The sequence below is a fragment of the Scyliorhinus canicula genome, chromosome 1 (assembly GCF_902713615.1).
Source record: "Scyliorhinus canicula chromosome 1, sScyCan1.1, whole genome shotgun sequence".
Classification (NCBI taxonomy): domain Eukaryota; kingdom Metazoa; phylum Chordata; class Chondrichthyes; order Carcharhiniformes; family Scyliorhinidae; genus Scyliorhinus; species Scyliorhinus canicula.
The window spans coordinates 271,492,898-271,519,114 of NC_052146.1; the positions used below are offsets into that span (position 1 = coordinate 271,492,898).

The window sequence follows — 26,217 nt, forward strand, 5'->3', positions numbered from 1 at the left end:
AGGACATAGAGTAATACTGGCTTTACAAAACAGATTTGGCTCCTGTTGGAACCCGTTCGGACTCTGGCTGAATATCTTCAAATAGCTGGTTCACCTGGTCTGTTTTAGCTTTTTTGTCCCCAAACAAGACTGTTCTGCTTTTATTACTCTTTTATAACTATCCTACTGTGAGAGAATTGTGGACTCAGTTTCAGGCAGATCAGAATTCACCTCCTCTCTCCCAAAGACTCTCCAAAACTAACTGCCTCTCTGCATTCTTGGGCTCTACCCAGCAATGACCCCATTTCCCCAAGCTGGGAAAACACATGTTCTCTGCAGGCTGCAGAGCGCATTTCCTCCCCAGGGACTTCCCCAGTCAAACCACATTCTCTGGTCAATTTCACCTGCTGTTTCCAAGAAGTAAAAGAAAATATTTTTTAAACACATAACCATTGCAGTCAAACACACTATACACCCATGCTTGTAACCCTTAAATTGTCCCAACATTTAGAAGGCAATATTCCTTATATCCTCCTTTCGTCATATCGCCCTCATTCGCCCAACAGGCCCAACTACTCTCCTGAAAAGACTGATCTGGCCCAGGTGCCCCCGTCCTCCCCCCACGACCACACCTGACTATCCGCACACAATAAGACCTAACTACAACCCTCTGACCAGACCCAACTACACCACCTGACTAGACATTACTAAAGTTGCCAGAGTCCCATATGACATAGGCTGATTTCCCCTTTGAGGGGGAGAGCTGACTGGGGGTGATTTACCCTGAGGAGGAGAGGGGCAAGGTTGAGAAGGCAGTGCCCTCATGAATAGCCTCGACCCTACTATGCCCCACCTGACTAACCCCCTCCCCTGCCCAGACATTTCCCCGTCTGACTATTGTATAAAAAGGGGGTGTGTCCTGACTTCTCCCCACTCTACTCCACTCTGACGCTGTCCCCGAGGGACACTGAGCTGAGCATTTCTGTGACAGCCAGATTGGAAGATCCCAGAAGAAATGTGCAACAGCATCAGGCGAAGGAAACCTTTGAACACAGCAGTTTTCATTATTGCTGCTTCTCGAAAGGTTCAGGTCGATGTCTATGATGTAAACTGTTAGCTGTTGAATAGTCAGTTTGAAAATGAGATTGATGCAAATCTTAAGCATACTGCTATTTAGTGCACAGACAGGAAGCATTGTGTTTACTGATATTATAATGTCTTCCCCAAGTCTTTTTGTATTTCAATTCCTCAGGGTGCAGCAATAGCAAAGTATGTAGTTGATCACAGCTACGTTTTCTTGTTGTGATTATTGTTCCATTTTTCTTTCTGGCACAGTGCTAATTGCACCTTTGAACTAAAGCTGTTTGAGATTAGCAACAAAATCCATAGCAAAAACAATTTAAAATTATAAACCAACTTTCACGCGAACACAGCATTACCAAATATATTTGGCCATGAAAATTGTGGACTCTAAACATCACACTAAAATGGAATAGACTACCTTTTCATAGGTTTTGAAGATGGAGTAAGAATACTGAGGACGTTGGGCAGCAGGGTAGCATGGTGGTTAGCATAAATGCTTCACAGCTCCAGGGTCCCAGGTTCGATTCCCGGTTGGGTCACTGTCTGTGTGGAGTCTGCACGTCCTCCCCCTGTGTGCGTGGGTTTCCACCGGGTGCTCCGGTTTCCTCCCACAGTCCAAAGATGTGCGGGTTAGGTGGATTGGCCATGCTAAATTGCCCGTAGTGTCCTAATAAAAGTAAGGTTAAGGGGGGGTTGTTGGGTTACGGGTATAGGGTGGATACGTGGGTTTGAGTAGGGTGATCATGGCTCGGCACAACATTGAGGGCCGAAGGGCCTGTTCTGTGCTGTACTGTTCTATGTTCTATGTTGAAGATGAGGAATAACCTTTGGTTGATAATCGAGGGACAGAAGTAGTGGTTATGTGGCACTTGGATATATTGTAGTTTGTGGAGTGCAGGATATTGACCAGAGATCTAGATGAGCTTGTGCAGGGAAGAACTAGGAAAGCTGACAAGGTTATTGGAGAAATTAAGGCTCGAGATAATTCAGTGAATGTGGACGGGCCATGTGCCAGAGGTAGAAATGCAATATCTTGATGATGGACTAGATAGATGTATGGTTTCATCGCAAAGTCAAACAGGATGCTGAGTTTGTGTGACTAGAGGTTCAGTTTTGAGGAATCGAACAAGCGGAGATGGAATTTGAGGCATGAAATATCTGATGGGAGCTAAACAGTGTTTACTGACTGGATTACTTCAATTGGCAGTGGAAATAGAATTAGTGTCTTGGTTGCCAACTGTGAATATTAGATGAGTGGATTGATCAGACATGTCTAAGACTGTGGAGAGGTAAATAAGGGCAAGTGGGATACCTCGCTGAAGCCATGGTTTACTCAGAGTGCTGTTGGACAGGGCAGTCGAGGTGCTGTGATGACAAATTTTAAATAAATTTGAACAGGGAAGTGGTGGGAAAGGTGAGGGGCAGTAATGTGAACATTTTGGTGAAACAAATTAAATAACATGAAATGTGAAATCATTACTCAAGTCTGATCCCAATTCCATCTCTCCAGTTATCTTTGATCGAAGGAAATGTGCAGTGTATGTATTTTATGATTTCCTGAATATTAATGCATTTTCAGTTTTTATAAATTAATCCAGCACACCTATTACAATAGGTTCTTTCAGTTTCAGTGCTTCAAATATCCAGTTTTTGCAGCTTCAAATCAAAATATGTGTGAGATGACCTCTGTTGTATTACGTTATATTCAGAAAGGTACCGATGATAAATATTAGAAGAAGAAAAATGCAAAATCACAAATAGTTATCGAATCAAAACCTTAGGGTGTTACAAATGTTTGTAGGCATATTGTGATGTGACTTCAGAAATACCATAATCTAGTTTTTTTTAAAAGTAACATTGGCATTGCAACAGTACTTCCCTTTTGCCTGTGATTAGTCACTTTACAAGAATATGTGCTGACAAAGCATAATTGAGATGTGCAAGAGAGATATTTATTGGAAGTCATCTCATGTTAGAGAACATAATTGCGATAGGATGACTGGTTGAAAGTATTGCATGTATAGCTAGTTAACAATCTGGCTGTACAAATGGTGTTTCCCCACAAAGTAAATGCTCTGGGTGCAGTTTAACGGGACAGAAACAGAGTTCTGTTTTGGGCACATTTAGCGGGCACCTGCAGTGCTGGGAAAAACACCTCTATTTAACGGCACCTTTTTTTTTGGCCTTGGCGGGGAACGCACAATCAAGGCCACACTTAAGCATCATTTCCAGGAAGAGAGTTTGCAAACTTTTTGAATGCCAGCCCAATCTTTCAAACCCCCTCTCCTAGCCACCTCACCCTAGCCTCCGGAACACCCAACTACACCCAACTTGCTTCTTCCGGGGTCCTCTATATCTCTCACCCAACCTCGTGAGGCTAAGGCACCTCTGGGTCTGATCCCTGGCATGGGAAGCCTGGCACCTGGGCACCTTTCCACTGCCAGCCCGTCACCCTGACAGTGCCCCGTCAGCTTGCCAATGGCACCCAGGCACCCTAGCAGCGCCAGAGTGCTCAGGTGACACTGCCAAGGTGCAAGGCTGGTAGTGCCAAGGTGCCTGGGTGTCAGCGGAAGTGCGAGTGTACCATCTTGCCCAGAGTCCAACCACCATGGGGTCTCTGGCCTAGGAGAACCCCCCCTGGTGCTGTTACACCTGGTCCACGTTTGTGAAAATCAGTGTTAAAACGGCGCCATGGGGAGATCTCCCAGGCCTTGGGAAAATACGGTGCCGACATATTTAAATGAGCTTAATGGCTCACTTAATTATGTTAATCTTAAATATGTTAATCTCACCCTCAATTGTCGAGATCCAGATTGCAACGTCTCACGAGATTCCATTAAATCCCCAGAGACGTTTCGTAGGTCGCGAATCTCGCAAGGAGCCTCTCACGAGAAAGGCGGCTTTATCGCGTCGCCGAGTCGGTTTCAACAAGGCCATTAAATTCCGTCTCTTGGTCAAGGGTGGTGGGATCCAGGGTCAAGCCAGGATGGGGACTCGCGATCTTTGGGGTTGGGGTAGAGCCGGGAGTGCAGGAGGCGAAAGAGGCCGGTGTGCTGGCCTTTGCGTCCCTAGTAGCCCGGCGAAGGATTTTGCTACAGTGGAAGGACGCGAGGCCCCCAAGCGTGGAGACCTGGATCAATGACATGGCGGGCTTCATTAAGCTTGAGAAGGTTAAATTCGCCCTGAGAGGATCGGTGCAAGGGTTCTTTAAACGGTGGCAACCTTTCCTCGACTTTCTGGCTCAACGATAGGGTACTGGGACAGTAGCAGCAGCAACCCGGGGGGGGTGGGGGGGGGGGGGGGCGTTGATTATGTTGGCTTATTTTATTTAAAATTCATTTATCTAATTTTAATTTATGGTTAAGTTCTCTTGTTTGGGGGGGGGGTGGGGGAATGTGATACATGTGATGTTACGGTATGGGGGGAATTGTGGGTGTTATGGGGCTGTTAGTTGCATATTACTGCTTTTTGCTATACTTGTTATATTTTCTGTAAAAAAATTCCAATAAAAAATTATTTTTTAAAAAAAAATCTTTATAAAACTGTGAAAGGTGTAGATGAGGTGAAGGAGTATTATATTACAGATCAGGCGTTTTTGTTTAATAAAGGTTTAATTCTTTTGGTAAAAGTTTTTTAAAAAATAAAAAATTCCGTCTCTTAAGTCAAAATTGGCACTAGTCAACTCTTGTTTTATATAGTTGCATAAATGTTCTCATTGTCTTCATTTGGATAGTTATATTCAAGCAACAGAGTTACAAGTAGCAATGTCATGAATTCTGTCTGAAGGAGAAATAATATGCAAATATTTGATCTATTACGACCTCCTGGGCTAGTGCACAGCATCAATTCCAGCCCCACTTCACTTAGAGTCACAACACAATTGAAATTAATAAATAATTCTGAGAAAAATCCCGAAGCCTTTGGCCCTTCGCTGCCCGATAACTACAGTCACCAGGTCTGTATAATAACAATAGCCATAATTAAATATGCAGAAAATACAACAGGATAGCTATCAACTAATTCCTAACTGCTCCTCTTTAACTCACCTCCAGCCTCTCCACACCCACACAAGACAGTCAAACAAACACAGAGGGGGAAAGAGGGGTGTAAAAATAATAATTATAGTATAAAGATAAGTCTTTGTCTCAGATGGTTGTCCTATAGCACACCTCCTTTCAATCTAGGCTTTTAGTTCGAAGTTTAGGCTTTCAGTCTGCTATGATTTTCACTGTAGATTCATTCTTTCTTTGCAGTTTCAGAAATATAGCAGCTGTGCAGCTTTTCTGGAGAAAACAAGAGCGAGAGAGCTCCTTTCCAGGACCCCACTGTGTTTTCCTTAGCTCTCTGAAAAATCATCCCACTCAGATAGAATCCAATCCACACCTGTTACTAGGCAGATTACACCACCAGCCAACCAGTTGAACTGAGTCTCTCCGATCTCTCTCTCTGATGCCAAAATGTCTGAGTTCTGCTGTTCAAAGCTAGCACAGTGTTGTAACTTTTGAAATCCTCACTTCCTCTGCTCTACTTAAAGATATATCTCCATTAAGCATCCATGGATCAAAATGATAACAGCAAAAATAAAAGATATGGGAATAAGAGAATCAACAGGAAGGGCCCTTCCAGATTTCAGTCTAATTTATGGACCATTTTGGATTGGAATAGAATGCTGAGGTTCAGCCGTGGTGGAACCAAGGCAACTCCTGACTATCTCAATCTTTCGGAGATAATATGAGGCAGACAAGAATTTGTATATTTGTTCTAACAATGCATTGTCAAGCAATTTGTCATAAACGACCCCCCCTCCCCACCTTGCCCTATTTCTATTCTCACTAGCCTCTAGCTGGACAAGTGACATTCTAAATGACTCTTCACTATTTGTGGCATTCTAACCTGCCTTCTATGCTCAGGATCATAGTTTTTATTGTTTCTACTAAGTCACTGAAAGCATTACTCAAGGAGGCAAGGTTATGCATATTGTCTGTCAGGCTTTCCAGATTTTCCTTAGTTTCCTCAAAGCCTCTTCTCAAGAAAGACTATTCAGAAGAATAGAGGAAGGGGCCCCTAAAGAGAGTCTACTCAAATAGGCACGTTTTGGTGACAAGCATTTTATGGCACAAAGTAAATATTTATGAATGGACTATTTATTCCATTTTGCACAGTATTGAAAGACCAGACTGGGTAAGGATGGTAGATTTCCTTCCCTGAGGGACATTAGTGAACCAGATGTTTTTTTGTTTCATTGTCATTATTATACTTTTAAATCCTGATTTTATTGAATTCAAATTGCACTATCTGCTATGGTGGGATTCGAACCCAGGACCCCAAAGCATGACCCTGATTCTCTGGATTACTAATCTAGTGACAATACCACAATGCCACCACCTCCCCATAAAGAAATGCCAACCCAGCTATGGAAAGAAACACTTGGTTTTTTTCTGATGCAAGTGATATTTCATGCAGAACACTGCTAAATGGCATACTGTATGAACACAGCTCAGCTGGGTGTACTTCATGCCTTTTTAAACTACAATTAATAAATTATCCCCATAATGTTCATTTGTTTTGCCTACTTTGAGAGCACCCTTACAGAAAGGAAACAGAGTATAAGATTGGTCGCTATTATTACCATTTGATTCAAAGACCATAGTTTAATCTTTGGAAATATATCAGCAAGTCAGGCAGCATCTGTGGAAAGAGAAACAGAATTAATGCTTCGGGTCAATGATCTTTTGGTACCCATCCTGCTGGGTTTGTTGCCGCTTTTATTTCAGCATCTGCAGAATTTTACTTTTGTAGTGGTTTTAATTCTCTTTTGCTTGCTACCCTATTCGAAAGATTTTGTTCACCAGGTCAGTGCCTCCTCAGTGTATGTGGATTGTCCAGGCGTTATTGTACAGAGGATAGATGTAGTGACCAGTGCAAATCTGTACTCTGAGGATTGAATTTGTGGGGAAGCAGTGTGTGGAGGTCAGTTCAATGGCATGTCAAGCTGTAATGGCACGGCATAAACTCTGGGGTTCTGGCTATTAGATTAGAGCCAATACAGCATTATTCCACAGTTGTACCTTGGAAGGATTATGATGGGTACAGTGCAGACAAATGAGAGTGAGATTTGGCAGCTCCGGCATCATATGGCATAGTAAATATCTGCAGGACAAGGAGTGAGCCATTCTGTGAGGGAGGTAATTTAATATCAGTAAGGAGGCCCTTTAACCTTAAATGCTTGAGTAAGATTATTCCTTCAAGTGTGTATGACTTGAAGGGTTGTCCTCAGTTTTCTCCTCTAAACAGATGTTTTTGTGTTGGCATTGGTGTCCCCGCTTAAATAGAAGTATTCAAAAAGCAGAAATTGGAAAGGGTAAGGACAAAGCTATTGAAGTTGATTAATTCATTCAAATTTATTTTTAAAGGATGCACCGATTGTGAGGCTCGATTTAATTCCCATTAGCACGTATTGTCACTGTTGCTTCACAACTCCAGGGACCTGAGTTCAATTACCGGCTTGGGTCACTGTCTGTGCAGAGTCTGCACGTTTTCTCGTGTTTGCGTGGGTTTCCTCCGGTGCTCCAGTTTCCTCCCACAAGTCCCGAAAGATGTGCTTGTTAGGTGAATTGGTCATTCTGAATTCTCCCCCAGTGTACCCGAACAGGCGCTGGAATGTGATGACGAGAGGATTTTCACAGTAACTTTATTGCAGTGTTAATGTAAGTCCACTTGTGACACTAATCAAGATTATTATTATTATTACTATTATTTGAAAGTCTCAGGATCTATTGATAACTGCTATTACCTAAACTGGATCCAGGAAAGTGTGCCTCTGTGTGTCAGACTTCTTCTGTAGCATCCAGTCCTGGATGATTCAAAATCTCTTCCATTCAACAATGGTAAGACTTAGATCATTAGCACAGGTCCCGGCACGGCCACCCTGACCATTGGCTCAGACTGAACTCCGACTATTCAGAACTTTAAACCTGAACTGAACTTCTACTCCAATATCCTCACCATCACAAAGACCACATACTTCCACTTCAGCCACAGCTGAGCCATGCTGCTGCTGATACCCTCTTACATATAATTCCACTTCCTGACGATTCCAATGCTTTCCTGAGCAACCTTCCATCATATGTCATTTGTAGATTTTAGCTCATCAAAAATTCTGTAGTCCATGTTCTGCCATGAAACAGGTTCTCCACATCCATCACCTCATTCACAATCACTCATCACCCATAGATAGATTCTTGATCGGCAAGATTTTCTGGGGATAGCGGCCCAGCCAGGTAGATGGGATTAAGGTGACCGAATTTTGGAACAGGCTTGGGGACAGGGAGGCCTATTTCTGTTCCCATGTTCCATGAGCCCATTTGGCCCTTTCACCCATCACTCCTCTGTATTTTGGGGCTTTCTCTCCCGATGCTAAAAGCTACATTGATTCAAGCTGTTACTGTAAAATAGAAGCCTGTGATTTAAGGAGTGAAATAAGGTGTAAGACGATGGGAAATGTGCCGTCAGTTGTAAAGATTGGAAATTTTGCAGAAGTGCTCACCATCTGATTTTACTTTATGAAAGAGATCATTCAACTTTTTTGTGTGAAAGATATTATTCCATACTTTGTAATTGTGCAGGTTTAAAAGTGTTGTACATAATATTTTAATATTCCTCACTCATAAGATGGCGCTTTATACTTTTCCCTAATTTAAATTAATTTTATTCAATTGGTTCATAAATATAGAGTGTATTATTTTGCTTCCCAAATGTAATTTGAATCTCATAACACAGTTCAAAGTGATATAAAGTGCAGATATCCTACAGATGATTCAAATGATGTCGGTAAACCAGTTAAAAAAGATGGATTTTCTCTTAAAATTGACTTTATTTTTTGCTGCCATATTTAACATATTTTTTTACGTGGAAATATTAATACTTTATGTTTAGGCAATTCATATTTATGTAACAATTAGGCCAAAACAAAGCCATAATGCAAAACAAACAGATTTTGAGCCAATACCCTTGAGTGATTTTAAGGCAGTAATCTAATGCTGTTTGAAGATGAAAGCAGTGTTGAATGTTGTAGGACAAAGAGTCAATGATTTTGATGACTTAGGACCTGAAGTTATAAAAGGTCTTGTGACCAAATCTGTTTATTTTTACCAAGTTATTTTTAACCACCGACTTACAGGAATGAACATTGAGGTGACTGGAATTCTTGTTCAGTCAGCATAAACAATTTGTGAGAGCACATTTAGCTACAGTTAATGATTGTCTCCATTTTTCTGAATTAGACTTTTTTCACCCTTATGTTTCTAATCAGGATGTGAACTAAAGTTATGTCTTATTTTCAACGCTATTTATGTTAGAAGCAGAGGGCAGCATTTAATGAAAAACTTTCGAAGTTCATTTGAGGCAGATTTTGTAGAGAGTTTGCCGCCAGCTCTCCAGGCTAGTCCCCCACCGCTATCAAATGGCACTTAGGGCGCGATCCAGTGGCCACGTTGCAGTTGAGCAAGAGCACAACGCGGCAGGAAAATCCTGGGAGAGGCATCCCAGTAGCCTTCGCGCCTCGCGGGATCTACGCAAGTCCCGTGAGGCATCGGAATCAGTACTCCACTCAAAAGGGGTGGGACCAAAGGGCACTTGCTAAAGTAGGTCTTAACCCTACTTAAGGCCTACCTACCCGGGATTTACCGCCCTCCCCAGGGAGGCTGCAGCCGGTCGCCGATCAGGACTAGTCCAGAAGAACGTAGACTAGGTGGAACGGCATCCAGGGTCTCCTTCCTATTGGAGGCCCCTGGATAGTGCAGGGTGGCCCCCTGGCCGTCTCCCGGGACGTGGGCACCTTGGCACTCCATCCTGGTATTGCAATGGTGACTGTGCGGTGGTGGTGCAAGGGTGTCAGGGAGGCACTGCCAAGGGACAAGTTCATTGAGAGATTGGGGCACCCTTTCAGAATGGCGGCCCGATCTCGGAGTTCAGTTCCCCAGTGCTGAAAACAATTCTAATTTAAACCAGTGAGAAACTCCCTTCATTGGATAGCAGTGGGGAACTGGGAAATTCCCTGAAAAACCTGTCACAAGTGAAGTTAGAAATTTTCCCATTGAATTCTGCACTTAATTCACTTTTTTGGGCTCCTGGACGCCTCTCCCGGGATCTACCACCGTTCTTGCTCAAGCACAGCGCAGCCGGTAGATCGCGGCTAGTATATTCCTACTTTTGAATCTGAGAGCATCAAGATATTAGCCTAGCTTGATTTACAATTTTTGCATTCTGAATTCATCGAATCCCTACAGTGCCGAAGGAGGCCAATCAGCCCATCGAGTCTGCATCAGCCCTCAGAAGGTGCACCTTACCTAGGCCCAACCCCCACCCTATCCCCAGAACCCCACTAGGGGCAATGTAGCTCAGCTAATCCACCTAACTTCCACATCTTTGGACTGTGGGAGGAAACCCATGTAGACACAGGGAGAAAGTGCAAACTCCACTCAGATAGGCACCTGAGGCGGGAATCGAACCCGGGTCCCTGGCTGACCACTGAGTACCGTGCCGCTAATTAATTTTTGCCTGTTTTAAAATATGTATTTTGTAAAGCTTTAAAATGATTTCTGATCATAAATCTTGAAAATTACCATTTGGGAATGCTACAGAAGTATACAACATTTGTTAAATGAATTTTCGGTTGTGAATAAGGAGCTGCTTTTTAAAATGTGCACGAACTGTAATACAATCTTTATGGCTGAGTTGTAGTTTCACACTCGTCTTAAACTTAACTCGCATAATTAAAGATATCTAATGGGGGTAATTGTGTATTCTAATTACATAATAAATATTATTGCAAATACAATTCTGCCACAGACAGTTACGGCCTGAGTATTTTCATTCTGTTGGTGATGAGCCTTCAGTGTAACCTTCTCAAAATGGTGTTTTGCTCGTACTGATGATTTGACTTTGTGGCTAGGTATTGTGTTTGAATCAATCACAATTTCTATGAAACAATGCACAAGCTATGGTTTTAATGTTTTGTTTTTAAAGTGATTGTATTGCATCATTATGAATTCTCTTGGTGCAGCGGTAGAGACGTAATGGCGTATCAGGTTTCATTAATGTGATTAACTTGATATTCTCGCTTCTTAAATAGCTTTGCTGGGAATGATTATGTAGTACGGCAGAATGACTCATTGAGATGGGCAATGGGCTGGTAACTTTTAATATCTTCAAAGGAACGCTATCTTAAAGCAATTAAAAGCTTATAGTTTATGCTACCTCTGCGTAATGTATACAAAATGGTGAAAATTCTGCTAAATACAATAAGACAAAAGCACTTGTCATGTTATATGGTTCCATTTCACTAACTTTTTTTCACCGTTGTCCATTGTTCACCCCCTTGAATGTGCCATGTACTGCTGAAGTGCAGCTTCCTGCCCATGCTAACTTCTTACATGGTGAGCCGTTAGCCCTGAGAGAAGGCATTTTTTCAACAGGCGAGAAGGTGGAAAAGAAATCAAAGAACAAATGATCTTCCTGCCCACATTGCAGCATATAGTTGCAGGGCGGTCGGTATTGGCAGAGGCTGAGGAGAAATGATGAATAGCAAATATCAAATCACCTTGAGGTCTTTGTATCTCTATTGTAAATGACAAGGTTTTTAAGCCGATGTGAATGGTCAGCGGGTTAGCAGCATCTGTGGGGAGAGAACCAGAGTTAACATTTTGGTGATCTTTCATCAGAACCTTTATTGGTATTGCTGTATTACTTAATTACAAATATTTATTTACTTTATTGTATATTGAAAATATGAGTGACAGATGAAGAGTTCTGTTGACTGGGTTACTGGTGTGAACCTTGAGAAGCTTGTGATACACCAGGAATACTACAGAGCTCAAGAGGCAGCAATGGTCTCGTCAATCTGCAGAAAATATATTTTCAAGGATCCACTCTGGATTCTTCTGTTTCTGAGCTCTCCAGCCATGAAACCCAGATTCCTGACTATATTTTTTTATCTGCCTTCCCCTCAGCTGCATCTCCATCCTTTAGTATGAATAGAGCTTTGCAATTTTCATAACCTATTGCACCAAGCCCAGGAGGTAAGAGTGTTGAAGCACTAAAATAATGATTGAAATACTCATCAGGTCTGACAGCATCTGTGGAAAGAGAGTTAATATTTCAGGTCAGTGAACCTTCATCAGAACTGAAAATACTGAGAGATTTAAGCTTTTTTGTGTCGTACAGGGAAAAGCGGGGAGGGGAGAGAAGAGAAGAATGACCAGGAAGATCTGTGATACGGTAAAGGCAGGAGAGATTAATTGACAAAAGGAAAAATAGTGAAAGCTAAAACAGCTTGCTCTGGGACAGGGATCAAAAGATGTGTGTAGATGAAGTGCAAATGAAAATTACAAAACCACTAACAACAGCTGCTATCAGGGAAAAAAAGCAGAGGTAGTGATGTGAAATTGTTGAACTGGGTGTTGATTCTGGAAAGCTGTAAAGTGCCTCTCAAAAGATGAGGTGTTGTTCCTCGAGCTTACACGGAGTTTCTTTGGAACACGACAGGAAGCAAAGCATAGAAAGTTCAGAGTGGAAGCAGGATGGAGAATTAAAGTGACAGGTGATCGGAAGCTCGGGGTCATATTTGCACACTGAATGCAGGCGCTCTGCAAAACGATCGTTCAATCTGGGTTTGGTCTCCCCAAGGTAGAGATCACCGCATTGTGAGCAGCAAATGCAGTAGACTAAATTGAAAGACAACCAAGTAAATTACTATTTAACCTGACAGGGGATTTGGGCCTTTGCTGATAAGAGAGGAGATATAAGAGCAGGTGATTAATCTCCTACACTTTCATGGGAGGGGGGTGTGGACTCAGGTGTGATCCAAGTTGTCATGGAGGGAATCTTCCCTTTAAAACGCTGTAAGGGGAAGGGAGGAGAAGTGTTTGGTGGTAGCATCAAGCTGGAGGTGGCGGAAATGACAAAGAATGATGCATTGGCTCTCTTTAAGAAAGGGGTGAAGTTTGTGATGCTGTACCCAGCCCACCTCTGGGTGACCTTTAACAACCGAGAACATTATTTCGGAATGCCAGAGGAGGCGATGGATTTTTTGAGAGACAGTGGACTGGCAGGAGAAGGAGGACACTGACTTTGGAGAAGGTGTGAGGAGATGTTTGTTTTTCTTGTCTTTGTTTGACGATCGTTGGAGAACTTTTCTCCTTTGTGATGTTTTGTTTGGTTTGCTGGTGGGCTGCTGGGGAACGTCGAGGATGAGTGCACCTTTTTCCTGTCTCTGAAGTTTGTTGTATGGAGGTGTTCGAGCGTGGGGGGGGGGGGGGGGAATATCAGTGGGAGGTAGGGGGCTCAGAAGCCTTGGGCGGGGGCTGCCAAGCTAGCTGGGCAGGCTAGCTAATGGGAGCACAGTGGGGGGTGGCCAGGTAGTTAGCGTGCAGAGGGGAATGGGGTTGTTTCTGGGTGGGGGGAGGTGCTGACAAAGATGTGACTGCTGTGACAGAGCAAGAAAAGGAGTGATGACAGTGGGTACCCGAGGGTGGGCCTGGAGGGTCGCATGACACGTGCCGGGTGGCTGCCCCAAAATAAGATGTGATTGATCAGCAGGGGAGAGGAGCGGGGCACCCCCCCCCCCCCCCCCCCCCCCCCCCGACCAGGCTGGTCACATGGAATGTGAGAGGGCTGAATGGGCCAGCCCAGTCAAACATTCAAGTGTATTCGTGCACTTGCGGAATCTGAAGGCGGACATGGCTTTTTTTTTACAAGAGACCCATTTAAAGACAGGGAATCAGACAAGGTTAAGGAAAGGGTAGATAGGGCAGGTCTTTCACTCGGGGTTGGGCATGAAGACGAGGAGGGTGGCTATGCTGGTAAACAAGCGGGTGGCGTTCGAGGTGGGGAATATTGTGGCAGATGCAGGGGAGGGAGGGTCTTAATAGTAAATGGAAAACTGGAAGGGATGCTGCTGGTTTTGGTTAATGTTTATGCCCCAAAGTGGGACGATGAGTTTATTAGGCGGGTGTTGGTGAAGATCCCGGACTAGGACTCGCACCGGTTGATCATGGGGTGGGGGAATTTAATGCAGTCATTGAACCAGGTTTGGACTGGTCGAACCCGTGGTTGGAGAAGATGTCATGTGTTGGCGAAGGAGATGAAGGGGTTCATGTAGCACATGGGCGGAGGCTGTGGGCGAAGGAGTTCTTGTACTTTTCCCATGTGCACTGGGTGTATTCCCGGATTGATTTCTTTGTGGTGGACAAGACCATGCCCTGCACTGGGTAGTTTTGTGAATGTACGGGGGGGTGCACAGTGTCCGCAGTGGAGGCTTGATGTGGGGTTACTGGCGGATGAGGAGGTGTGCAAGTGGATGAGAGCTGCCATCCGGAGGTATGTGGAATTGAATGACATGGGGAAGGTCTCGGCCACCACGCTATGGGAGACGTTCAAGGCAGTGGTTAGAGGGGGAAGTTCATTTCAATTCAGGCCATAGGTAAAAGGAAGAACAGGAGCAGAGATGACAAGGCTGGAGGACGAGATGTTGTGGATGGACAGGAGATATTAGGAGGCCCCGGAGGCAGGGTTGTTGAAGGAGAGGCAGAAGTTCCAGATGGGGTTCGGGCTGGTGTCCACAGTGAAGGCAGTAGGGCAGTACCGAGGGCCAGAATGGCTTTATTACAAGTACAGGGACAAGGCGAGTAGGATGCTGGCCCACCAACTTAAGAAGCGGGAAGTGGTGAGGGAGATTGGAAAGGTGAAGAATGGTACTGGACCCGTTGGGGTGAATTGGATATTTGAGGAGTTCTACAGGAAGCTTTATGAATTGGAGCCCCCGGCCGAGGTGGAGTGAATGCGGCGCTTCCTGGACGGGTTGGAGTTGCCCAAGGTGGAGAAGGGGCTAGGGGCTCCCATTGGGGTGGTGGAGGTGATGCAGAGCACGGGCAATGCAGGCAGGGAAGGCCCCAGATCCAGATGGGTTCCTGGTGGAATTTTATAAGATGTTCGGTGGGGACCTCTGCTGGTGAGGACGGAAAATGGGAAGCTCCCCCCCCCCCCCCGCCCCCCCCCCCCCCCCCCGACACTATTGCAGGCGTCCATATCCCTAATACTGAAGAAAGATAAAGATCTGGAACAGTGTGGATCCTATCGTCAGATATCGTTATTAAATATGGATGCCAAGATGCTGGTGAAGATCTTGACCTCGCGTATTGAGGACTGTGTGCCGTGGATGATAGGAGAAGACCAGATGGGATTTGTAAAGAGGAGGTTAGGAGAATGTTAGGAGGTTACTGAACGTGGTAACGATGTCCCCGGTGGGGCATGACATGGATATGGCAGTGGCTATGGATGCGGAAAGACTTCTGATTGGTTGGAGTGGGAGTATCTTTGGGAAGTGTTAGGACGGTTTGGGTTCCGGCAGAAATTTGTGGATTGGATTTGGCTGTTATACAGTGCGCCGTTGGTGAGTCATGTTTTAAGAAGGTCAACACTTAGATTTTAGGGTTTGCGTGGGCATACCCTGCGGGTTAGGAAAGTGTTGTTGGGGCGGGACGGCAGGTGGCCTTGCTGAACATAATGAATTATTACTGGGCAGCTAATATCGCTGTGGTTAGGAAGTGGGTAGTGGGGGTGGATGGAGGCGGCCTCTTGTAGAGGAATGAGTTTGGGGACATTGTTGATGCTGACTCTGCCATTCTCGCAAGCCAGGTACTCCACGAGCCCAGTGGTGGTGGCGGCCTTGAAGGTATGGGGGCAGCGGTGTCAGCATTTGAGGTTGGAAAGTGCCTCAGTGTGGGCACCGATATGTGGCAATCGCAGGTTTACACTGGGAGGCCAGATGTGAGTTTTCAGGGGTGGTGACAGGCAGGTATCGAGCGGTTAGGGGACCTGTTTGTGGCGGCAGTTTGCGAGCTTAGAGGACCTGGAGGAGATTATGAGCTGCCCAGCGGGAATGGGTTCAGATACTTACAAGTTCGGGACTTTGTGTGGAAGCAGGTGCCATCCTTCCCCAGTTTGAAACCCTTGGGGTTTCAGGACAAGGTGCTATTGAGCGAAGGTGTGGGTGAGGGTAAGATGTCTGAGATTTATAAGGAGCTAATGGACTGGGAGGGAGTGTTGCTCGTTATTCTTTTCCTTAATTGCTCTGTTTTAATAACCTTTGCTGTAGAGTCGCCAGGTATCTTTCTGATACCACCACGAGGTTCAAAGCCAAGTACTGATCAATAACTCAATACACCAGTTAGTAAGTTTGAAATCAATACACATTTATTATACACACAGTCAATCACTACTCATGCATAAACTCTACTTACTAAACTATCACTACTACTAAAAGCCTATACTTAGCTTCGAATGGCCCACCAGGTCAGAGGAACAATGGCCTTTGTCCGGTTCTGATTCTGTTGGCTTCGAGCTGGTACGGAATAGTAGCTAGGAGCGTCTATCTCGTAGCGTGCGTTGATCTGAGACTTACTTGGTTGATGCAGCTGCTAGGCAGGTCTCTCCTTGTTGAGAGCCAAGGCCAAGAAGAAGGAACTGAACTTGGGGATGCTATCTTATAGGCCTCAGGGGCTCTGCGCCCTTTTGGGCGGACCCCGGACTTGGTCCCAATTAAGTGGACCATGTCTCAATCGTTCTCATCGATTATCTCCAATACTGGAGTTGTTCCCTGATCGTTGGGGGGGCCCTAGGTGTTCGTTGGTCTGCCTTTGTTCTAGCTCCCACTGGCGCCGGGGAGTCTGTCTTGGTCCCGATCGTTTCAATGTTTCTGATTGTCCCTGGAGATCGCTCATTAATATGTTAATGGCTACTGGTTTCGGTTCTGTCTGGTTCTGCAAATCTTAATACACAGGAAACCTTGCACCTGCTTGTGTGCTCTGTAGTTGTCCAATTTTCCCCACACTCCTTATGAGTGTCCATTTTGAAATCGGGACGTGGCCACCTCAGGTGGCTACAGGAGCCCCAATAGGAAATGTCAAACGTAAATGGGACGGGAACTTGGGAGGAGGAGGAGTGGTGCTGGGAACTCGAGGCCAGGATGTGGGAGGAGATCCTGAGGAGGGTGAATGAATCCTCGTCATGTGCTAGGCTTAGCCTTATTCAGTTCAAAGTAGTTGACAGAGTGCACATGATGGTGGCTAGGATGAGTAGGTTTATCAAGAGGGTAGAGGATAGGTGTGGGTCGTGTGCGTTGAGGCCTGCAAACCATGTGCACATGTTCTAGGCACGTCCGAAGCTGAAGAGGTTCTGGCAGGGGTTCGCGGATCTAATGTCCGAGTGTTGAGGGTGAAGGTGGTCCTGACTCCAGAGGTGGTGATATTTGGTGTGTTGGAAGGCCTGGAATCCAGGGGACAAGCGAGGCTGATGTCTTTGCCTTTGCCTCCTTGATAGCCGGAGACGAATTTTGCTTGGATGGGGGGACTCGGAACCACCAAAATCGGGGATGTGGGTGAGCGACCTGGCGGAAATCCTGAGGTTGGAAAAAATTAAGTTTGTCTTGAGAGGGTCGGTTGATGGGTTTGCCTGGAGGTGGAAACCATTCAGCGATTTCTTCATGGAGGAGTGAGGTGTCAGCAGGGCGGGCAGGGGGTGGAGGGGCAGTACGGAGAGGATACTGGGGTTAAAATGGAGAAAACAAGATGGGAGGAGGGGAAGGACAGGGCGGTATGGGTGTTGATTAGCTGGTTATTTATTATGATCTTGTTTGTTCTTGGTCTTGTTTGTGCATTTGCTGTTTATATAAATGCCTTAATAAAAATATGTTTTTTAAAAGAGAATTTTGCATTGAATGCAAAGCTGGTGGTGGAAGGTGAGATCCAGGGGAAACCAATTATGGTTCTGGTTGGGATCACATTCCATCAAATTCACGTGGAAAACTGAACTGACAAGGTTGAGAGCCCAGTCGACAGTGTCAGTGGTTAGTCCTCAGTTGAGGAGAAAGGGAAATGTAAGCAAGCTTGGCAACATCTGTGAAGAGAGAAAAACAGAATTTTCTCAACATAGTCTCTAACCAAAGCGACTGGACCATTAGCGGGTTTATGAGTGGAATTTTCAGTGGATTTTGCCGTAGCTCTTTAACTGAGTCAGGGCATTATCATGTTCTGTATTCCTCAGTCAGTCATGTTAGGCAGACTCATTCACATACACCAACAAAACATTAAAAAAAGGGGAGATGTCATGATATGCAAACATCCTTTACTTAAAACTGCACCAAGTGGTAGCCTGTGTTATTCCAAACTACATAACACAAGACATGGTGCTGGGCGTGGAGGAGTGTGAAATACACATTTAATACTCCCTGCAGCTTCTCTCAAATGGCAAGGTTACAGTCAACTGAAACCCTGTAGTATAATTAGGAGCTTATCCTAATGAAAACAACAAAGGTTTTCAATAATGTTGATTTCACTGGTTGCCTCTGAACACAGTACGAACAGTGGCAGATTTAAAGAACCCACACTACAGTAGTGGCCCGTTGTCATTTGGATGTTGCCAATCGGTTTAATTGGACAAGCCAGCAAGCTACTTTCGGTGTTGCCAGTCTAAAAGACCTTTGTGAGCTTTGTGTACCATTTCAAACAGATCAGGAAGGCAGCTTTGCATAGGCAGTCATATGTGTGAAATAATGTTGCTGTTGGTGGTAGTTTGTGTTGAGTACTGTATGTACTGTAATAACAAAATGCTAAATACTCCGAGTGATAGCAGCATTTGCTGGATAATTGCAGCTCCTTGGGTGTGATAGTCTCGAAACATACTTCCACATATTTTCCATGTACTATATTACTTATCATGAGGAATGCTTTTAGAAACCAGGCTATTAATATCATTTATTTTAAGAGCAGCAAATAGAATTTTATTGCTGTACTTCATTTTCTCACATTGTGAATTTGTTCTGTAGGATTTAACTGGCTACATTTCTGCTGGCGTAACAGTCAGGAATTGCCTGCAGTAATGTTCATTTTGTACTTCTCAAGTGACTTATCAACCTTTTTACTATTTGGGTAATTTTCAGGAACATTAATCTGTTGTGTTGTGGGGAAGCTAGGAAATGAAGCAGATCAGTGAATTTCTACAACCCAGCTCGTGGCCATATCCCAGTTTTGAAAGAATGTTTTATATGGCATTGAAACTAAAGTATTTGCCTTTGTGTGTGATCAGCTTTTTGAGTTTTGGAATTGGAACGGATGAAACTGCAATTAAGTTGCAAAAATTGTACTGTGTTAAATATGGCATGACATTATCCCTGGCCTACACAAAGTTAGGCTCAGGTTTCAGATTGTTAGGGATAGCTTTCGTTTATGGAGCTGTCTTATAGGCTGTCAATTAGAACATGGTGTTTGAAAAATTCTCAACAAAAAGTAGGCCAGATTAAATCCTACCATTTAACCTCCAATCATCGGTAAAGGGATGGAAAAAGTCTTCAACATTGCAACCAAACAGCATTTATTCACCAATAACCTACTCAATGATGCTTTGTTTGGGTTCTAGTCACAATCTAATATTTTCTCCAATTAGTTCTGTTTTTAGTCTTCAGCATTCTGATCTAATCAGTTCTGCTAGGATCACTCAGCTCAGCACCTTATTACAGTTTAGTGAAATTAGACATTAATTAAATTTCAGAGGCAAGGTGAGTGACTGTCCAAGGCAACATTCAAATACAGGTGCATTTTAGAATCAGCACATCCAGATTTTCCTCAATGTCACACACTACCATGAATTGGACGTATATTGCAGTTCCTTCATCATCACTGAATTAAAATCCTGGCCTCACTACATAATTTTTTTTTACATTCATTAAGATTGGCAGATCAGGTGCCTTTCATGCGGCTGTGCAGAGTTGATGGGCCAAAGGGCCTTTTCTGCACTGTATCTTTCTGTGATTTATGGGATGTGGGCGTCACTGCTTAGATCAGCATTTATTGCCCATCCCTTGTTGCCTTTCAGAAGGTGGTGGCAAGCTGTCTTCTTCAACCGCTGCAGTCCCTAAGGTGTAGGTACACCCACAGTGGTGTTAGGTAGGGAGTTCCAGGATTTTCTCCAGCGACTGAAGCAACGGGGATATATTTCCAAGTCAGGGTGGTGGGTGACTTGGAGAGGAAACCTCCAGGTGATGATGTCCCAGATATCTGTTGCTCTTGTCCTTCTCAATGGCAGTGGTCTTGGGCTGGATTTGGAAGTTGCTGGGAGCACCTTCATCACAGATTGGAGTGGTACTTGTGTGGCTTGTACTGAAAGCAATATTAATGTCATGTATGTCACAATATTTCCTATATGATTGCCTCCCTACCAAGTCAAACAACAACAAAATTGGAACCAACTTTCCTTTCACCCTGTTCAAAAAGAAGCCTGCCAACGCAAGTAAGACTTGCCCGTTTATAAGAAAAGATCAAGACTTTGATTCTCTGTTCCTTCACGCCGGTGGGATTCTCCGTTCATGGTGCAGTGAATGGGGATTTGGCTGAGCGCCAAGTTCTCTGTCTTCACTGGCAGTGGTAGCAAGGCGGACTCGCAACAGAGAATCCCACCTCAAATTTCAATTCAGTTGGGACTTTCAGCTCAGTCTAAATAGTGACCGCATTGATTTTGTTTTGTAGCCATAGGCCAGCAGTAAACCCAACAATGCTGGCTTTAATTTGAGGTTTTACGTTTTTGTAATTACTATCCATGACTCATAGATATATAAAATCTCAAATAAAAGAACTCTTCAAAATTAAATCTATCATAGATACATATGATTTGGAAGATTAAGATCCCATGCAGTAATCTCCAAATTCAGGGAGAACATCTTTTTACAGTTAATGTCACATGGGCCCTTTGCTTAGCATATGTTCCAATTGTTGATGATTAGAAAATGCCACTCTTGGACTTCCGGTGGCAGCTATGAAGAAGTAGGTCGCACATTTGGTGGCTCCTGCTCAGGTCGGAACTTTGGACCTTTTTCCCCGATTTTTTGTCGGATGTGAAGTGGAAAATTGATGTTGGACGCAATTGTGAAGAGGAATCCTACATCAGTGCATGGAGAAGCGGACCAGGGGTGCTTGAAGGAAGAAATAGACGAACGGAGAAGGCTGAGGCTGCAGTGGGAGAAAGCATGGCGGAGGGCCGGAGTTGTGGCTTGACGACCCAGCGGTCGACGGAGCAGCTGATGCAGTTTATACAGGAGGGCTTCGCCAAGCAGAAACAGGAATGCTTGGACCCGATTAAGGAGTCGATTGCGTGGCTGGAACTCGGACTGGGTGCTCAAGATCGGGCGATCCAGAACGTGGAGAAGACACTGACTGAGCAGGAGGAGCATCAAGCTGCAGTGGAGTTGGAGGTGGGAAAGTTGAGAGACCAACAGCAAAGGTTCCACGAGAAGGTGGAGGATCTAGAGAACAGGTCCCACCGGCAGAACCTGAGAATCGTGGTCTCCCGGAGGGATCCAAAGGAACGGGCGCAGGGGCATACATAGCGGGTATGTTTGAGAAGCTACTGGGGGAGGGGATGTTCTCTCGACCCTTGGAGGTGGACAGGGCGCACAGAGTGCTAGCAAGGAAGCCTTGTGTGGGTGACCCCCCCGAGAGCAATGGTGGTGAGATTCCACAGGTACCTGGACAAGGAGTGCATTTTACGGTGGGCCAGGCAGACGCGGAGCTGCAAATGAGAGAACAGTGTCCTGCGCATATATCAGGATCTGAGCACGGACGTGGCCAGGAGAACAGCAGGGTTCAACCAGATAAAATCTACCCTTTTTAAGAAGAAGGTAAAGTTTGGACTTCTGTACCCGGCCCGTCTTTGGGAACAATAGTTGGGAGAATGTCTGCCGCCATGGGTGGGGGCCACCAAGCTAGCTGGGCGGGCTAGCTCACAGAAGCGTAGTGGGGGATGAGCAGATGGTATGCTTGTTGGAGGGGCTGGGTGTATCGTGCTGTTACTGGGGGAGGGGGGGAAATGTTCTGCTGACAGGGGAGGGACTTTTGCTGTGGGACAATAGGGAGGTGGGGGCGGAAGCTGCCTGGGGGCAGGCATGCGGATGCGTGGGGTGCGGGCTAGAGATTGGCCCAAGAAGGGGGATGGCTGATCGGGGGGAGGGGGGGCGAGAGCCCCCCAACCAGGCTGATCACATGGAGGGCTAAATGTGCCGGTTAAGAGGGCATGGGTGTTCGTGCATTTGAGGGGACTGAAGGCGGACGTGGCAATGTTGCAGGAGACCCACCTCAGAGTAATTGACCAGATTAAATTAAGGAAGGGATGGGTTGGACAGGTTTTTCACTCGGGGCTGGACTCTAAGACTAGAGAGGTCACGATCCTGATTAATAAGCGAGTGTGATTTGTAGCGGGAAGAATAGTTGCGGATGTGGGAGGTCGGTACATAATGGTCAGTGAAAAGCTGGAGGGCTGCCGGTGGTACTCGTGAATGTGTACGCGCCGAATTTGGATGATGTGGAGTTCATAAGGAGGATGTTGGGGAAGGCCCCGGACCTGGATTCGCATAAGCTGGTTATGCGGGGTGGGTGGGGGACTTCAACACAGTCACTAACCCAGAGCTAGACCGATCTACCTCCAGAACAGGCAGGGTGCCAGCAATGGCAAAGGAGCTAATGGGGTTTATGGAGCATATGGGGAGGATGGACCCATGTAGATTTGGGCGGCCAAGAGTGAAGGAGTTTTCCTTCTACTCGCACGTGCAGAAAGTGTATTCCCGGATTGACTTTTTTATCCTGAACAGGGCTTTACTGACGGGGGTAATGGACACTTGGAGTCAGCGATCACGAATTTGGATCATGCCCTGCACTGGGTTGACCTACAGGTGAGCAGGGAGAGTAGCCAGCGGCCGCATTGGAGGCTGGACGTGTATCCAGAACTATCTGGAAGTCAACGACACGGGGGAAGTTTCGTCTTTGTTCTGAGAGGCGCTGAAGTTGGTGGTTAGAGGGGAGCTGATCGTGATATGGGCCGACAAGGAGAAGGTAGACAGGGCAGTGACGGACCGACTGATAAAGGAGATACTACAGGTCGACAGGAGGTATGCGGAGACCCCAGAGGTAGGACTTCTAAGGGAACGACGGAGGCTACAGGCGGAGTTTAGCTTGTTAACTACAGGGAAGGCGGTACAGCAGCTGAGGAAGGCGAGGGGGGCGATCTATGAATATGGGGAGGAGGCCAGTAGAATGCTTGCGCAGTAGCTCAGAAAGTGGGAGGCAGCCATGGAGATTGGGAAAGTAAGGGACCGAGATGGGAACTGGGTCGGAGATTCAGCTGGGGTCAATTAGGCGTTCAAGGAATTCTACAGCAGGCTGTATGAGTGGGGACCCCCAGCTGGGCCGGTTTGGATTTGTACGGGGCTTCATTGACTGGGTCAGGCTGTTGTATCAGGCTCCAGTGGCGAATGTTCGGACGAACAGGCTGACGTCGAGCTGTTTTAGGCTGCACCGGAAGAGACAGGGATGCCCCCTCTCCCCGCTGTTGTTCGCACTAGCCATAAAACCGCTGGCAATTGCATTGAGAGCCTCAAAGGGCTGAAGGGACTGGTCCGGGAAGGGGTGGAACACACAGTCTCACTATACGTGGATGATCTGCTCTTATATGTGTCGGACCCATTGGAAGGGATGGAGGAAATTATGGGAATTCTGGGGGATTTTGTCCGGTTTTCGGGTTATAAATTGAACATGGGGAAAAGCGAGATGTTCGCGATTTGGGCAAGGGGGCAGGAGAGTCGATTGGGGGAGCTGCCGTTTAGAATGGTGAGGAAAGCTTTCGGTACATTGGCATCCAGGTGGCGCGGGAATGGGAACGGCTGCACAAGCATAATCTGGCCCGATTAGTAGACCAAATGAAGGAGGATTTTCGGAGGTGGGACGTGCTCCCGTTGTCACTGGCTGGGAGGGTACAGACAGTGAAAATGACGGTACTCCCGAGATTCCTGTTTGTGTTTCAGTGTCTCCCCATCTTTATTCCTCGGTCCTTTTTTAAACGGGTCAACAAAGTGATTTTGGGCTTTGTATGGGCGGGTAAGACCCCACAAGTTAAAAAGAGGATGTTGGAGCGCAGCCGGGGGGAGGGTGGGCTGGCACTCCCGAACTTTAGTAATTATTACTGGGTGGCGAATATAGCCATGATTGGGAAGTGGATGGTGGTGGTGGGGGGGGGGGGGGGGGGGGGGGGGGTTGATGTGGGGTCGATGTGGGAGCGAGTAGAGGCGGCATATTGTAAGGGAACTAGTTTGGGGACATTGGTAACGGCGCCTTTGCCGTTCCCGCCGACATGCTACTCCACCATCCCCGTGGTGGTTGTGGCCCTGAGAGTCTGGGGGCAATGGAGGGGACACGTGGGAGTAGAGGAGCATCGGTCTGGTCCCCAATTTGCAATGACCAGTGGTTTGCCCCAGGGAGGTTAGATTGAGGGTTCCGGAGGTGGCACAGAGCAGGGATCGAGAGGATGGGCTATATGTTCATAGAGATGAGCTTTCCCATCCTGAGGGAGTTGGAGGAGAAATTTGAATTGGTAGGAGGGAATGAATTTAGGTACCTGCAGGCGGGAGACTTCCTACGCAGGCAGGTCTCAACCTTCCTGCTCCTACCACCAAGGGGGATACAGGATAGGGTAGTTTCCAGAGTTTGGGTGGGAGAAGGGAGGGTTTCGGACATTTATAAGGTGCTTATGGGGTCAGAGGAAACACAGACCGAGGAGCTGAAACACAAATGGGAAGAAGAGTTAGGTGGAGAGATAGAGGATGGTCTATGGGTGGATGCGTTGAGTAGAGTCCACACATCCACAACATGTGCCAGGCTCAGCCTGATACAGTTTAAGGTTGTTCACCGGGCTCACATGACAGTGGCCCAGATGAGCATGTTCTTTGGGGTGGAAGATAGTTGCGCAAGGTGTGCGGGAGGACCAGCGAACCATGTCCATATGTTCTGGGCATGCCCGAAGCTTGGGGAATTCTGGCATGGGTTTGCGGAGGTCATGTCCAAAGTATTGAAAACGAGGGTGGCACCGAGTCCTGAGATGGCGATTTTCGGGGTGTCGGAAGACCCAGAATCCAGGAGGAGAAAGAGGCAGACATTCTTGCCTTTGCTTCCCTGGTAGCCCGGAGACGGATACTATTAGCTTGGAGGGACTCAAAGCCCCCGAAGTCGGAGACCTGGCTAACTGACATGGCTTGCTTTGTCTGGAGAAAATCAAGTTCGCCTTGAGAGGGTCAATGTTAGGGTTCGCCCAGAGGTGGCAGCAATTTGTTGACTTCTTTGGGGAAAATTAACCGTCAGCAGGATGGGGGGGGGGGGGGGGGGGGGCTGGGCGTGGGGGTAGTTTAGTGTAGAGTCGGAGGCTAGAAAAGGTGGGACCTGTGAGGGAGGAAGACGGCTTTTGCACTATGTTTATATTTGTATGTACACTGTCTTCTATTGCTGTTATAAAACCATAAAAACTTCAATAAAATGCTTATATAAAAAAAAAAGAAAATACCACTCTTTTATTATATCAAAACTATGCATCTTTTATTGTGCACGTATCATTGAGCGACTAAACAAAGTGCTTTAAATAAATGGGCAAAGCTATGGCTGATGGATTTCAATGCAGACAAATATTTGGACTGAGATGATGGAAAACAAAGCCATATATCCACGTTTGCCAGTGATACAAAGGAAGACCACACTTTAAGGAATATAGGTGGAAGCTTGAAATTTCAAGATATTTAAGAAAATGGTAATAGACTTCCAGAGGACAAAGTCTGGTTGATTGGGTGGACACCTGGCAGATTAAATTCAATGCAGAAAGTATGATGTGATACATTTGATGGGATGAATGAGGATAGACAATACACACTATGTGGTTGTACTGGGCACAAGAAAAGGGAGAACTGGGTGTGCTGCAATGTTTGCAGGTTGGTTAAAACAATTAAAGCATTTGTGATACTGCGCTTTATAAATAGAGTGCAAGAGCCAGTAAGTAAGCCAATAAGTGGGTAGCATTGTTGCTTCACAGCTCCAAGGTCCCAGATTCGATTCCCGGCTGGGTCACTGTCTGTGTGGAGTCTGCATGTTCTCCCTGTGTCTGCCTGGGTTTCCTCCAGGTGCTCCGGTTTCCTCCCACAAGTCCCGAAAGACAAGCTGTTTGGCAATTTGGACATTCTAAATTCTCCCTCTGTGTACCTGAACAGGCGCCGGAGTGTGGCGACTAGGGGCTTTTCAC

General features: G+C 45.9%; 1 protein-coding gene across 1 annotated transcript in view; it reads left to right on the top strand.

Moving 5' to 3' along the window:
* Positions 1–26,217, top strand: part of srbd1 (S1 RNA binding domain 1) — a 341,334-nt gene that overhangs the window by 269,177 nt on the left and 45,940 nt on the right. The gene's annotated exons all lie outside the window — the stretch shown is intronic.